This window comes from Pinus tabuliformis, chromosome 3_1, assembly GCF_031772625.1.
Source record: "Pinus tabuliformis cultivar Carrire ecotype Pingquan chromosome 3_1, CPIR1, whole genome shotgun sequence".
Taxonomy (NCBI): Eukaryota; Viridiplantae; Streptophyta; class Pinopsida; order Pinales; family Pinaceae; genus Pinus; species Pinus tabuliformis.
This window is the reverse complement of record NC_142301.1, coordinates 372,265,442-372,281,995: the sequence shown is the minus strand read 5'-3', so window position 1 is coordinate 372,281,995 and position 16,554 is coordinate 372,265,442. Positions and strand designations below refer to the sequence as shown.

The following is a 16,554-nucleotide window of genomic DNA, read 5'->3' as shown; positions in this document are numbered from 1 at the left end:
GGCATACCTACAGAAGTCCACTATCCTAGCAGGATCTCTACCCTCATAATCTCCATCAACCACTGCCTTTGAAGTAGCACTCGGGCTCCCTTCATTTGCAACTCCATTGTGAAGATCCTTAGTAGAAGATGCTCCCATCAAGTGTCTCCAAGTTCATGAGGCCTTCTTCTCACTTCCTTCATTCTTCCTCCCAGCCTTTGCTATGAAGTCCACCAACTTCTTCTCCTTCATTTGTACAATACTCCCAAGTCCTCTTTGCTCCACATCCTCATGCTTCACATTAGGATCTTTGGGATACAAGATCATAGAATTCATCCTTGGTCTATAACCCAAGCAACTCCTATTCATAGGCACCATCATGGTATCTCCTCCAGCTGTGATCAAGAGAATGTCTCGGTCCACCATTGGCATGGCTTGTGCTAGCTCCATGAAGTCCAGCCCCAACACCATAGAATGATCATCCATTTCCACCACTCTCAAGTCCAACTTCCCGAACCACGATCCTACTTTCACCTGTGTGTCCTTCAATACACCATCAACTACTCTAATGGTAGAGTTGATAGCTTTGAAAGCACTCCATTCCTTTTCCATCTTTGTCTTCTTTCCAAAGGACTTTGCTGCTTTCCTGCTCAAGAAGCTATGAGTAGCTCCCGTATCAACCAAAGCTACAAACTTCTTCCCTTTCACGGTCACCTGCACAAAACTTAGCTTCAAGGAGTCACCTCCTTCTGTTGGCTTTGTCTTGTGTCTCACCTCAGCAACCTTCTTCAAGAATTCGGCCTCAGAAGTGTCAATAGGCTCATGCTCCTTCTTGACATTCCTCTTAAGGTACTTCACCTCCTTGCTTGGCTCTTCTAGGGAACTCGGCCCCGGCCTAGCTTGACTTGCTTCAAGCTTTCTTTCCACCGTGTTCTGCTCAAGTGCACCAACCAAGTGTCCATTGACCAAGTTAATAAAATAAATTGAAATTATTATATTTATGACAACATTACATGTTAATAATAATATTATTTTATAATTAAATAAGAATGTCTCAACAATGACTTTATTATTAGTTTTATTGTTAAATTTATTATTGATGTTTTTGGTATTATAGTATTTAATATAATATAATGACCTCATTATAGTTTTTATTAGAAATTTAAAATGTTAATTTGATATATATATATAGATATTCTAATTTTTTTTAAATAATATTTTTATGTTATATTATAATAAAAATAAAAATCACTATTCAAACAAAATTAACCTTTCCATTTATATTGTTAAAAAGAAATAACATACACTATAACAATCACTAATAATGATAGGAAACAATTAGTCAGTGCTTGGAAGTTGGAATATCATATAATTATTCAATTAAATATAAATTAATGTTTTTATTGAAAATATTCTTCATTAGAATATTGAATTTAAATAAAAATTAATTAAAAGTATTAAAAATTAATAAATATTTTATTATATTTTTTAAAATTAAATTAAATATTATAATTATAAATATAAACTAAATTATATTATGAACCATTATTTTCATCAATAATATACCAACAATATTGTAGTTGCTTAGTTATATTTTTGTTTTCTCGTGTGTTTGCGAAAATTTATAAAGCCAAGTCTTTTTGGATAAATAAAGAAGAAGAAAATGATTATTAATTTAAAAGTTGTAACTTGGAGCTTAAAGAGTTGTTATAAGTATTTGAACCCTGAAAATCTAGAAACGGAATTAAAGGTTATATTCTAAAGAGTTTTTTTGAATAAATTTTATGGGATGCATATAGTACTTTTGTTGTTAATAATTTTAAAAAGAGTGTAGTCTGTTCTGCACTAGTTAACATATATTTTTTTATTTATTGTAAAAAAAAGCTATGGAAATGCATGGTGAATAATAGACCAAGAATATTAAACTTTAAAGATGATATATCATTTTTAAGTTATAATTAAGGATTTTTAGATAGAAGTTAAGAAATGATGGTTATTATAGAGTTTGTGAATGAAAATGAAAGAATAGTAAATTAAAATGAAGTTGGAATTCTTATTTAATGTGAGAAAAAAATTACGAATACTAATAATTATAAAGATATTATTAAAATTATAAATTATTTCTTATTCATTATTATAAGTATATGTAAATTATTTTATATAAATTTATATTGAGCTTAGTGTGTATAAAAGAGTTATTAGAATTAATATATGATAAAAAATAATAAAAATTGAAAAACTATTTTTATGGATGTGACAGTCCCAACTCATGTTTCTTTATGGAAGGCAAGGTAAACATTGTTACAAAATATATTTAAATGGGTTGAGTTAAAGGGACATGAATTCCAAAACCGGGGAGGTTTTTTTCTTGGGATGTATTGGCATGTATTGGGATGTATGAGGTTTCCTTGCTACAGGAAATATGAACTATTTTTGGTAGTTATTAAAGGTTGGTTGGTGTGTGTGTTTAATGGACTTGTTTTCTAAAATTAATGGGACTGGAAGACAAGGACGCAGACCATGTTGTCTTACAAAACATTACAAGACAACAAGGATAGTAAGGTAAACCTTTGTGCAAAAGAGGAAAAAAAAGTGGGTTCCACCTCATTAAATGGGCATTCCATTTAGGGATACACAGAGGGAGGATTTGATTTTCATGCATTCACAGAAAAATGTAGAAGACGAGAAACAATAAGGAGTTTTGTAGAAGAGAAGAGAAGACAATGATATGAGTTTGATTGACAAGATTGGCAAGAAGAAGGCCTCTCCTTGGTGAGGAACAATGGCATCTTGATTCCCTGTATAGCTAGAGGGTGGAGATGGGCATTCTCTAGATTCCCTTGGTGGTTGATGTTGAGGGTTGTTCCTTGGATTCCTAGATGGAGGACCTATAAAACCTTTCTTGTTGTTGACTTTATAGTGGGTTCTAGATTCCCCAAAGTGAGTGATCCACTATGTTTTGATTGAGGGTGGAGGTTTTGTTCTCTAGACTCCCTTGACATTCTTGGGTGGAGGGAGTTGGTCTCTTGATTCCCCGTGTGTTCTTGGGTGGAGAAGAGGCATCTAAATTCCATGTGTATCTTGATTAGATGTCATTCAATAGCTAAAGGGTTGAGGAAGTTGGCCTATTGATTCCCTGTGTACTATTTAATTGATGAGTGGCTGGTGAATGGAGGAAAGAGGTCCTTTGGAGTCATTGTTTCAGCTAGTAGTTTGTGTTATAATCCTTTGGGAAAGCCCCTCACTCTCTGGAATCTGGCTCGGGGGTGGCAATTGCATGTGAGCTTGGCTACTACTATTTATGGTTGGGTGGAGAGTCCTTGTCCCATGCTCAGTTGCCCAAAAAATTCCAAGATAAGTTCTCTGATGTATTTTCAATGCTAGTGAACACGTGTTTGCATTCTTGGTTTGAGATGGTGCATATAAATTTAATGAACATATGTGTTGCATTTTTGGATTGAATGGGTGCATATAAATTTAATGGACATGGATTGTGTTCATGTTATTCACATGAATGATTAATATATTGTGCAATGCTAAGGGTAATGAAATGGTCTATAAAGAACCTAATCCAAAATCATAACAATGAAAAACATAGGAAATATTTTCATTACATGTATAATGGTTACATTGAAAGACGACCTATTATAAGAGGGTATGTGTGCATATGCTGGTTGTAAGCCTATGCTACAATTTATATTGAAATTTGTTGATGCTGAGTATTTCCTCCGTTCTTAACTTTAATAGCCCATTACTCTACATCAGAGGCTTCTCCAAAATTGCATTTTGAGGATCATGCATTCTTGCTCTATTGGCCCTGCTGATGAACCTACTCACACTAGGGAATGTAACCTGTGCCATACCTTGACGTTGAGAGGGTGTGGAAGCTTCTTGCTAAATGGATGTTGATACCCATGGTGTCTTAGGGATTGATGCCTCCTTTATAGGAGTAAACCTCTCTCCACTTCTATAGGCCAAATGTCTTAAAGGTCTTCAACAAGTGCCACAATGTTTCTAGTCAAGGCATTGGAAATGTTAGGATGCACTTGGGTGTGCAGATCTTCGAGGAGTATTGATCTCCTTATAGCCTCCCCAACATCCTACAAATCCCTTGGAATCAGGAGATTTGTCTAGCATAAGCTCGAGAGGGATAATACAAGTGGGTGCTTGGTAAGTCATAATGGACATGATGAATGGTTAGCATAGATCCAGATGGTTGCAGAACCTATGTAACTAAACAATAAATGAATCCATGCGTAAAGGAAAAGTTTTGCATAAATTTGTGTTGCGGCGAAGTTAGGTGGCAACTCAACTTATAATTTAGTTAGATAAGCTTATGTGATGGGTTTGAGGAAAGAACTAGTTGTGGAAGATCTCGATTGGATGCCCCAATTCTATGTTATCTTAACTAGGAAATGGAAGGGTGACATGGCCTAAAGGCCACATCCTGAGAGTCTTTTTTGCATCGCAAATGAATGACAAGGATGATTGGGCACCGAGCGAGTTGGGATCACAAGTCTGAGGTGGGGAGCATTCCTATTAGTTAGGATGTGTTGGAAAATGGATAGAGGAAGCTATTAATCTTATTTTCCTTAACCTTGATATTTTCTTGTAACTATTATTTATCTTATTTTATTTATGTTCTTTATTTAGATATTTTCATCAAACAATATAAAAAACAATAGGGGACACAGAAATTAGGCTCTTAGCCAAGGAAAAACACCTCCAAGGGGAAAACCCATAAAATATTTTCTTCCTAGAATTTTCTTCAAATAAGATACAAAGACCCAAACCCTAGAATAAGTCCTTGAAAATAAATTCAGCCCTCTAACAAGTCCTCCTCTGGTTCCACACCAACTATCTTCAAACTGCAACTTCGACCCTGCGAGCTTCAATACTGCAACTTGTCCTACAACTTCGACCTTGAAACTTCTTTGGAAACCCCAAATCAACCTCCTTGTGAGACCTACCTAGAGAAAGATATCTCTCCCAAGGCCAAAGAGGTCAAGGTCGGGTTTTCTTCCTTCCAGCTACAAGATTTTGCACTTCATTCTTCTGCAACTTAGACCTGCAATTTCACCCTCCTTCTACATCACTAGAACCCGTAGATCTTCACACATGTGTGAGAGATAGAGCCCATAAACAATAAATTCCATCTTTCTTCCTTCTTTTAAACCTTCACTCTTCTTTTCTACTTCTCCCAACTTTAGATCAGACTCTTTCTTGGAAGATAAAACTTGTGAGTGAGTGTAACCCAAATGAGGTCGAACTACTTCTTTATATAGCCTTCTCAAGTGGTCAAATTCCCTCCTTTTGGCTAACTTGTAATAGTTTGGGAGGACTTGTACTTTTGGAGTTTCCCAGACTTTCACACTCAAAAAAATTCTTTTTACAATTACCTTTTGCTTGGATGGGTCTTATAAACATGATATTGACTCATTTGACTCATGACAATAAATCTTAGGACCTAACAAACCCTAGAATCATGAAGAACATGCTTTTACCTAGAAGACCATCAATAATGAGCATGAAAACCATGCTTTAACAATAATAACTTTTTATTTCTTCTCTTGTTTGTTACATAGGATACATATTGAAATTAGTTCAACAATTATGAAGAATGAAACTAGTTACATTTCTCAACGGGATGGAGCAAACATGACAACTCTTCATTGGGGTCATATGAGGGAGGTTGATTGTGAATCACAATAGGGAAAGATCAGGATCATTCGGCACGTGATGTCATGGTATTGTTACAACATGGTCCAATCAAAAATAGGTGTTGTGCATAGGTGTGGCCTAATGATCCATGTAAACACGGGGCTTCTCCCACGAAAGCCCAAAAACTGCATGTTACAGGAGCGTTGGGTTGTTGGAATCATGATGAAGTTTCCGAGTGGTCCCCACCCTAGAGGAATGAGAAGAGAAACCAAGATGAATTGTTGGGAGGTCCAGGATTGGGATGATGTGTCCCAGTGGTCCACATCCCGGGGGCACAAAAGGGGAAAATGTGTGGGAAATGCTGGGATAGTGAATTGGGGTGAGTTTGTGTGTGATGATGTGGACTTGTGACCCCATGAACCAACTAGAAGCGAGGGTGGGAAGAGGTAAGGCTGACCAACCCACGTGTCCTAGGGGTCCCATCCTGAAAGCATGAGGAGGATAAGCCAAGAGAGCATTGAGCTAATCAGACAACAGAGAGTGAAGGTGATTGGACAACAGAGGTGGTATTATGACACCCCCCTCTTTGACGTCAGTGGGGAGTTAGGGAAGTTGGCACAACTATTAATGGTCATCAGATGGGAGGAAGCATGGTGGACTGTTTTATGGAGGCCTTAGAAATCTCAGTTAGAACTCTGATTGCAACAAGATGCCTACCAGGTAATGACCAGGTGCATCGACCCAATACAATATCCCTAACTACCGTCGATCTCCTTGCTCTGATCGTGGTCATTGGATCTGTTGAGTGGAGGAACTAGGATGATTTGTGGTGCTTGGATGATCTGTAGATTAACTCAGTGGTCTATTTAAAATAACAGAAGAATTAAATAGTTGACATGGTTGAATAAACTAATAGCTATGTCGACATGTGGAGCATATTGTGAATTTTGTAGGCATGTACATCACCTTTCATGATTTTTTGTTTTTCTAATAACCATGTACTAATTTGGACTATTTGCTGCAGATAATCCACCACGTCATCTCTGTAAGAGAAGTATCGTGGCATAATTTGTTGTTTATTTAGTAATTGCGCACTACGAGTTGGAATTTCTTGTTATATGATTGATGCATATGAAATACTAAATATGATTGGCATACTAACATGGCTGACTTATCCTAGCAGAGAGCCATGGTAAATCCATGAGTGCAAAGTTTATGGTCATGACTGTGTTATTTTATCGATCACATGAAAAATCTAATAGTGTGTGTGATTGACAACACATCATAAGCAACCTAAGACATACATAAGCACGGAATGAGGATTGGAATGGTGCATTGGAGCTATGATTATTCATGATATGGAAGTGAAATGGCCATGGCCAATGAAGAATAATGATCAGTTGACTAAGTGGGAGGGAATCACTTTTCAGATTGGATGGATACTCTGAGAAGTCTAAGAGCTAAAGTTAGAAACTTCAAGGCAGATAATGAGAGGTTGGTAAGAGCTCAAGAGAGACCAAATAAGATAAATTCATCAGCCTACAAAGTCTCTCATATTTGCAGAGACAAAGGCAACCTAAGATGAGGACGAGTGACAGAGATAGGAGGAGCCCTCGAGAGTGAGAAGAGAATACAAATGGGGCATATGGTAGCATGCCTTGGAAGAGAAATATGTATGAAAGTGAGGATATTGTGTCGAGAAATGAACAATTGAGTACCTTAATGGGAAGAACCAACATCTATGTGCACCACTCTAGAAGATAATCTAGTTCTTGTACCAGGAGGCACCACCATCACTCTCATCATCATCATCATCAACATCCACGAGGGAAGGAAAAGGATTACATATCTAAGGAATTCAAGGAAGCCAGGCCGCCCATATTTTATGGTAATATGAAGAAATTAGAAGTGGCATAGTCTTAATTATTGGGCATGGTGAAATTTTTTAGAATTCATGATTATTCTGAAAATATGAAAGCTAGGATTGCCACCTACATCTTGAAGGGAAAATAATACATATGGTGGGAAGACTTGAAAAATGTTAGAGGCATTGCTGAGAAGGAATTCACTTGGGATGATTTTGAAAATCCCTTAATAGAGAAATACTTGTTTGAACACTACTATGATGGCAAAGAAAAAAGTTCTATGAACTCAAGATGGGCTAAATGACACATGATGAATTTGTCACTAAATTATTGGAACTATTGAGGTATGTGCCATATATAAAAGATGAGAAAGAGTGATTCAATGATTTATTAGTGAGATGCTAAAAAGGTACTCGGTTCTATAGCAGTATGAAGATGTTTTTCTAGTGGAGGTTCCTAGATTACCTCCTCACATAGAAGTAGATTTCTCTATTGAGTTTGTACTTAATGCAACACCAACATCCAAGGCACCATACAAGATGAGTACCCATGAGTTGGTGGAGCTAAAATTTTAGCTAAAGGAAATGTTGGACAAGGGCTACATAAGGCCAAGTGTCTCCATGGGGAGGGATTGTATTATGCACTGATTACACACAATTAAACAAGGTGACCATAAAAAATAAGTACCGATTTCCAAGGATTTTTGATCTCTTTGATCAGTTTAGGGAAGCAACATCATTCTCCAATATTAAATTGAGGTTGGGATATTGGCAAGTAATAATCAAGGAAGAGGACATTCATAAGACTACTCTCAAGACAAGGTAAGGACACTATGTGTTTGTAGTGTTACCCTCTAGGCTTACTAATTCCCCAGCCACATTCATCTGCCTAATGAATAGTGTGTTGCTACAGGGCTACAATTTCTAAGGGAACATAAGCTTTATGCAAATCCCAACAAGTTTGATTTCCTCCAATCACATATACATTATTTGGGGAATATTGTCTCCAAGGAAGGGATATCAGTTGATCCAGGAAATATTAAGACCATCATGGAGTGGCCCACACTGAAAAATGGGAATGATATCAAATCATTCATGGGATTGGTAGATTATTACAGGAGATTTATAAAAAAAATCTCCAATATAGGCCATCCTATATAAACTCTTTGGTAATATTTTAAAAATATTGAGTTCCTTCCTATAGGAGAGGTGTAAAATTCCCAAAAAACCTTTTATTTGAGTTTGGATTTCTTACATGGATATAAGTGGTCTTTGTACCATAGTGAATATTTTTTCTAGATAAATGTATCAAATGCAATGGGATCTTTGCTGCAAATTTTGAATGAGTGTCCACACCTCTTTGTTATTCTTACATTCATCCCTTGGTTCAGTTATGCAATCATGTTGGATAATTGAATTGGCATAAAGTAATGCCTCCACCTCCCCATCCCTTCTTGAGAGTTTTTCTACAACAACATTCTGCTTCCCTTATTTGTATATTATTTTAAAGTTATAAACCAACATCTTTGTGATCCATTTATGTTTCTCTTATGAAGATAATCTTTGTTCTAACAAGTATTTAAGACTATCATTATGCGTTTTTACCTTAAAGTGTCTTCCCATTAGGTAAGGGCACCATTGCTTCAGGGCATGTAGTATTGCCAAATTTTCCTTCTCATAAATAGGTTTTTGTAAATACTTTCCCTTGATTGGACGAATTTTGAAAGAAATCGTTCTTCCTTCTTGCATTAAAACGATATCAATGCTATTTCCAGAGGCATCACATTTCACAATAAAGGTTTTCGTGAAGTCTAGTGTGGCTAAGACTGGAGCTTGACACATTGCCTCTTTAAGATGTTTAAATGCCTTAGTTTCTTCTAGAATAAAAAAAAATCATATTTATTCAGTAATGTTGTTAGAGGTGTTGTTATTTTCCCATAATTCTTAACAAACTTATGATAATACTAGGTCAACCCGAGAAATGCTTGAAAACGCCTTAAGGTTATGGGTATTTCCCATTCCTTCATGGATTTAATTTTGTTCTGGTCTACCTTAACACCCTCATGAGATACAATATAACCAAAATATTCCACTTCCTATACCCTAAAGAATCATTTGGAGGGTTTCACATACAATTGTTTCTCCTCCAATAGTTTAACCACCCAGTCAACTTGTTGAACATGATCTTTCCGAGACTTGTTGTGGATTAGTATATCATTAAAAATTACTAACACAAATTTTCTAAGAAAGGGTTTGAAAGTGGAATTAATTAAACCTTGAAATGTGGAAGGTTCATTAGTAAGACCAAAAGGCATGACCAAAAATTCATAATGACATTCCTTAGTCCTAAATATCGTTTTTGGAATGTCTTTTGTCTTAATTCTAATTTTATGATACCATAAACAAATATCCATCTTGATGAAGTAAATTGCTCCATATAGTTCATCCAAAAATTCATCAATGATTAAAATGGGAAATTTATCTTTAATAGTGATCTTGTTGAGCTCTCTATAATCTGGATAGATATACCATGATCTGTCCTTTTTGTGCACCAATATTATTGGAGAAGAGAAATAACTTTGGATAGATTGAATTATACACGCCTCTAGCATTTCTACAACCATTCAATTTCACTCTTTTGGGCATAGGGATATCTATAAGGTATAATGTTTGCAGGAGCACTTCTTAGAATCAAGTGAATAACATGATCATGGTCATAAATAGGTTGGAGACCTTTGGGAGTCTCAAACACCTTGGAATAATTGGCAAGGACTCTTTGGAGATATGGAGAAATGGATGACTTAGATGTTTTAACATCTAGTGAGAATAATTGTGCAATGACCCTCGTTCCTTATTTAAAATATTTCTCATGCCATTAGAGCTTATGTACTTCCTAGGTTTCCCTGCGATAATCCTTAATTCAATTTCCTTTCATTCCTAGAAAAAAATCAAGAAAATTTAAATATTTCATCCCCAAATATTGTAACCATTATACTCCTAATACAACATCAGCACCCCCCATTGGAATGGAAAGCATTAGAATATCCAATACACACTCCACCATGGTTAGATTGATATTATGGGACTTCCTTGAGCAATTTATAGTTCCTCCATCTGTGGTCATCACTTGAGATTCTAGTGCTGGATATAGAAAGAAATTCAAATCCTTAGCTATCTTACAATGAATAAAATTATGGGTACTACCTAAATAAATTAACATTATTACCTTTTTCTTCTTGATATATCCTTGTATCTTGAGAGTTTGGGTAGTCGTAATTCATGCCAATGCATTAAAGATATGGTTAGATTCATTTCTTCTTTTTCAACTCCTGGGGTTGGTTCCTAGGTTATATCTTCTTCTTTCGATGTTTCTTTTTCCTTTTCTTCAGCTTTTTCATAATCTATGTAAAATAATTTCTTCTCATCGCACTTATGACCTTTAGTGTATTTACTATCACAACTGTAACAAAGCCTTTTTTCTCCTTTTCCATCCAGTTGTTGTGGTGTCAACCTTGTTGGTTGTGGGAAGCTAAGAGACGAAACACTTCCATTTTGATAGTTTCCATTGGTAGACCTCCTTAATGCCATAATTGTGTGTTCAACTTTTATTTCCACCCTAAATGCATTGTCCAATGACTTAGGTTCCCAAAGATGAACCTCTTGTTGGATGTTATCCTTTAAAGTCCCTATGAAGACACGAATCTGGTGCTTCTCTATAATACCAGTTACCTTGATATTCAATCTTTGGAAGTCCTCAATGTGCTTCCCAACTGAACCCTTTTGATTGAGATTTATCAATTGGATGAAGAAGGTATTGCTCTTTGTATCCTCATAATATGTTATCAATTCCTTCATAAAAATTATCTAAGTGAAAAGTGATTTACGAAAACAAAGCCATCGATACCACATGACTAATTATGCCCTTTGATCACTTCAAACTATTTTTTCAAACAAACTTAATGTAAATTTAAAAATACACACCTTTTAAGAGCTTGATTTTGGACTTGTCGATATGGCTAGACTTGAAACTATTGTATCTCTATGATTTTAGCCTCCCAAGGTCCAAAATCACATCCTAAGGTATCTCTCTGTGTCTTCCTTCCAACCCCATAAGTCAGTACAAGATTGGAAACTTCAAGATAAATTTATGCCAAATATCTTATGATGACGTGATTATGGACTTGTTCAATAGAGTGAATTTGTATGAGATGCCATGTGTCACTGTTTCAACCTTCACACTTTAAACTCATACCCAATAAGCTACAATATGTGCACTTTCATTCACTTTCCACAGAATTCAAATTCGATTCTCGAAGGGAAAGTTGTGACAATATTCCCTTAGACACCTCTTTGACACTAAATTCTGGAGCATACAAAAATTCTAACTTCCTTGGACCATATCTCTCAAAATATAGCAAACCAAGGATTGAAATTTAAACCAAATGTTCATTAATATTTCACCTCTACATTGCATTTTGAAGCTTCACATAAAAATGTTATAGTAAAAATCTCACTATGATTCATTTGAAGTAGAAAAACCCTAGGAACAAGAACTCTCATACCAAACGTTATGTATCTAGATCAAAATAAAATAAAAACATAATAAAATATAGATAAACGACTTGATATTTAGCCACCTTGAGGGGGAAACCTCCTTTTATATCACCTAAAGGAACAATTAGTGGATGATTAAAATGAAAAGATCAACTTGGTATATATAGGAGTTTAGAGGGTCAAAATATAGTTAGGGCCTACATAACACTAATAATGTAAGGGTACAACAATAAAAATAGTGGAATTCTATGGGATACAACAATAACAATATGGAGGCTACACTAGAATTATAGGGACCTAACATTTAGGTATTTATGGATTGTACTAATTGACATGCTCAACAAGAGGATAATGATCTTACTAAGGGCAACAATTTTGTTGTAAATTTGACTCTTGATATACCAACGCATAGGTTGGATCGTGGGAGACATAAAATAAGCATGGTCTTAGGTCTAACCACTATTCTATGGTTGTAACTAATTAAATTTGGAGTCCCCCCTATCCTTTTACCTTTTAATAAGGTGGAAATTGAGAAAAAGTGCATATATATAAAATAAAAAATTAACCATTGGGCCATTGCAACTTGTGTTGTAGGGATATTCAAAGATTACTTTGGCCTACTATTTTTTTGGTGAATTTATTTCTCACCACATTTAATTTTGTATGAGGGTTTTTTGAGTTTAATCTACATAGTAAACAGATAAAAAAAGAGTTAAAATCCCATTTACATGATCTCCATTTTTGTTGACCATGTGTAGCTACAATCTGTGTTTTTGTCATGATCTTTCTAACAACAAATACTAGTAGGTATTCGTGTGCCAACTAGTGGTTACTCTTGAGCTCATTTACGAAATGTTTGTTTGTATTGATCATAATGCGTAAAATATTTTAGGAAATCTGTGAGAAGTAGGTAGTTGATCAACTTCGTAATAAGGTTATTAACTTGAATTCCAAGGTTGTTGTATTGCAAGTAAAAAATGCAACACTTAACAATCATTTCTACACTACTATGGGTGAGAAAGTTAGCAAGATTGATATTTTGGGGACACAAATTAGAATAATTTTGTAGAAACTTGTTTGAATTTCAGTCTTATGCCTCTGCAAATATTCTATTTTTGAGTTCAACCAAGTTCACTAAATTTTCTTATCTCTTATCTTCCAAAGTTTGGAACTTCCTAATTGGAATGGGATTCTATTCTTTCCATTCAGTCAATCATTATGGGATTTACAATTTTGTCTCCATGTTTTGGGCACTAAGATCTTTCTCTCTTTCAGATAGGAGTTTTCTTGCTATGAATTTTTCTTCTTTTCTTCACTTATGAGAATTTGTATGTGAGTACCTTATAATGCCTTGATGCCAAGACCCAAATTTTCTTTATCTTTATTCCCTACATTTCACTTAAGGGGGGTGGAGGTAGGGGAGTCGGACTTTTCCAACACTCCTTTTTTCAATGAGCCCACTATACTAAGTTGTAAGCTCATATAAGAATTGTTATCTATCGAGTTTCAATGACTATTTTTAGCTATTATGAATCTCTTACATTGTTGTAAATAGATTACATCTTTATATATTTTTCATATTGTGAGTAATACAAAACCCTTACATATATTGCGATTCTCATTATCCCATTTGTATCGATATATGGAATTTTCAATGCTAACTTCATTACATCTCTAAAACTAAAACTTATTTAAAATTCCTATTTATTTATCTAGTACTATTATAAAATCCCTATATTAATTATTAAATAAATAAACCCATTTATCATTACTATAAATAAATAAACCCATTTATCATTACTAAACTTTTTGACTTTCCTATTTTTTTACCTAATACTATTATAAAATTACTTTATTAGTTATTAAATAACAAATGAGACTACAATCTAGTTAAAATGATCATGGGTATTTTCACTATAGAATGACATAAATTGTAAATACATGAAAAAATTCAATCCACTAAGTGATCGTAAATATTCTCATAAATGCATAAAAGCTCAAAAGATCATAGATGATCTGAGTGTCGTTATCAAATGACAAACGTCTTAAATGCATGGGATTTCTAATTTATTTAGGTGATTGTGGATTCGAGAGTGAATGATGACCTATTGGCATAATATTGACATTCATTTGATAAAGAGCTGATTATATCCGACACCAATATGAAGATAACACATGACAAACTAATGGTTAGCACTTGAAGATTTGCGCTACTTTATCATGTTGCTGCCGTTACTAGGGTAGGTGACCCGCTTATAGCGTTGGGATGCCCTCCCCAAGGTAAGTAACCCGTTTGGTTTTTTTTATAAAAACCTATATTGCTCATTGAATTAATACTTGATCCGCTTACCTTCGCTTTAGTCTTGGGACTTATCTTGTTAATATAGAATGGCATTTAGTCCGTTGGTTGTATCTCGGTCAGAATTTCCAAGTTAAATTTCAACGGCATTGCATATTAGTGTCGTCACTGTCAATTATAGTCACAGACACCTCGAGATGTCCAAACGAATCACGTTATTGCAATTAAGGACGGTGGACAATGGGGTTGGTGAAGTGATGTCATTAATTCCCCACTCACTTGCGCTTGACATATTTCGTTTAAAAAGAGACACTACATTGCAATTAAGGAATGTGGACAATGGGGTGGGTGAAGTGTTGCCATTAATTCCCCCTTTGCTAGCGGCTTGACATATTTCGTTCAGGACAATGGGGTGGGTGAAGTGATGTCATTAATTCTCCATTCACTAGCGGCTTGACATATTTCGTTTAAAAAGAGACACTGCAGTCAGGAGCGGCCTTTGACATCTGTGATGTAAAAAGGGTTAACAATATATATGTAGCATGAGCGGGGCAATATATGTCATTTTCTGATTTCACCAAATTTATTATCGGAATGGTGGCATATGCCTCAGCCCATTAATGACCCAATAACGCTTCCCAGTAGAGAGGGTCCATGTACTCAAAAGTCAACATAAAGCTCAGTTGACCCAATACATATTTTTATATATTTCTGCACGGGGCTAGGTATAGTCAACAAATGTGCACCTACAGCAGCTTTGCCAAGAAGAAAGTATACTTCTTTGAACAAATAATCCAATGTTAGGGCGGATATCGCTTTGCCGATAGAATCTAATTGTTGGGCAAAATAAATCCCATAATCTATAAACAAAATGGCCATAGGCGATCTTTCGTCAGTGGGAAACACGGAGGGAAGAAGGCAGTCTGTTATATAATTGGCAGAATCGCACGCGCAGTAAAAATCAACTGTTCACGTGATACTGCGGTAGGATTCTGTCACAAAATGTGGCCTTGCATTCGCAACTTTCACGGAGAAAATTTTAAAAGGTCACAGATGACGGCCCAACCTAAAAAACAGACGAAACGTTCAGGCCAATAAAAAGTAAACGCGTCTTTCGCGGGCGTCGACACTATAAAAGTGGAACTCAACTTTCATCACAAACATTTCTTCTCTCATCTGCATTGAGGCTTTCTGTTTTTGACCTATGGCCAACGAGTGTTATTCGGCAGCTACTATTACAGTGGCAACTCTAGTGTTGTTTTCGATGTTTTGCCTACACATAACGGAGGCAGAGCCAACAACGAAATTAGGGCGGGAGAAGATAAGCGAGCTTCATTTCTTTTTTCACGACATAGTGTCCGGTAAAAATGTGACGGCCGTGGAAGTGGCCTCCGCTCCCACTACGGATTCATACTTTACTCAGTTTGGGATGGTGAGGGTTATGGACGACTGGCTTACAGAAGGGCCGGAGGCGACCTCCAAAATGGTGGGCAGAGCGCAGGGAATTTACGTTTCCTCCTGCCAACAGAATGTCCATCTCCTCATGGCCTCCACGTTTGTGTTGCAGAGCGGAGAGTACAACGGCAGCACCCTGGCGATGGTGGGGAAGAATGCTGTTTTTGATAAAGTGAGAGAAATGCCCATCGTGGGAGGTAGCGGGTTGTTTCGATTGGCTCGAGGCTACGCTCTTGCTCGCACTCATTCCTTCGATCTAAAGACTGGCAATGCCGTCGTTGAATACAATGTTACCGTCCTCCATTTCTAGCGCTTCCGACTGCCTGTCTGTTGGGTCAAAGTCTGAGTACTTCCATTTTGGCTACCATATACAGGCTTTACGTAATGATCGAAAGATCTATATTTGCTTTATTGTTCGCAGAAAAATAAATTTTCGAATCGCTGGTGGTGTGGTAGGCTTTATCGCATCATTTTGCATTGCGAAAACTTTATCATAATCTAATTTTCAAACATATAGTTATTATTACTTGGTTAATGTTAGCCAAAAGTTATTACCTATGCAATGGCTTATTTATTTCAAATTCAGTGTTGAGCTTTAACATGTTTCCTTATTTACAGAAGTCAACTTTTTTTTAATGTTGTTGACCTTTAACAGGTTTCCCTATTTATAGAAATCAACTTTTTTATGTCAAATTCAGTGTTGAGCTTTAACATGTTTCCTTATTTATAGAAATCAACTTTT

The 16,554-nt window shown here is 35.8% G+C and overlaps 1 pseudogene; it reads left to right on the top strand.

Moving 5' to 3' along the window:
* The first annotated feature begins 15,544 nt into the window (after positions 1-15,544).
* Positions 15,545-16,314, top strand: LOC149187261 (dirigent protein 22 pseudogene; annotated as a pseudogene).
* Positions 16,315-16,554: the final 240 nt, after the last annotated feature.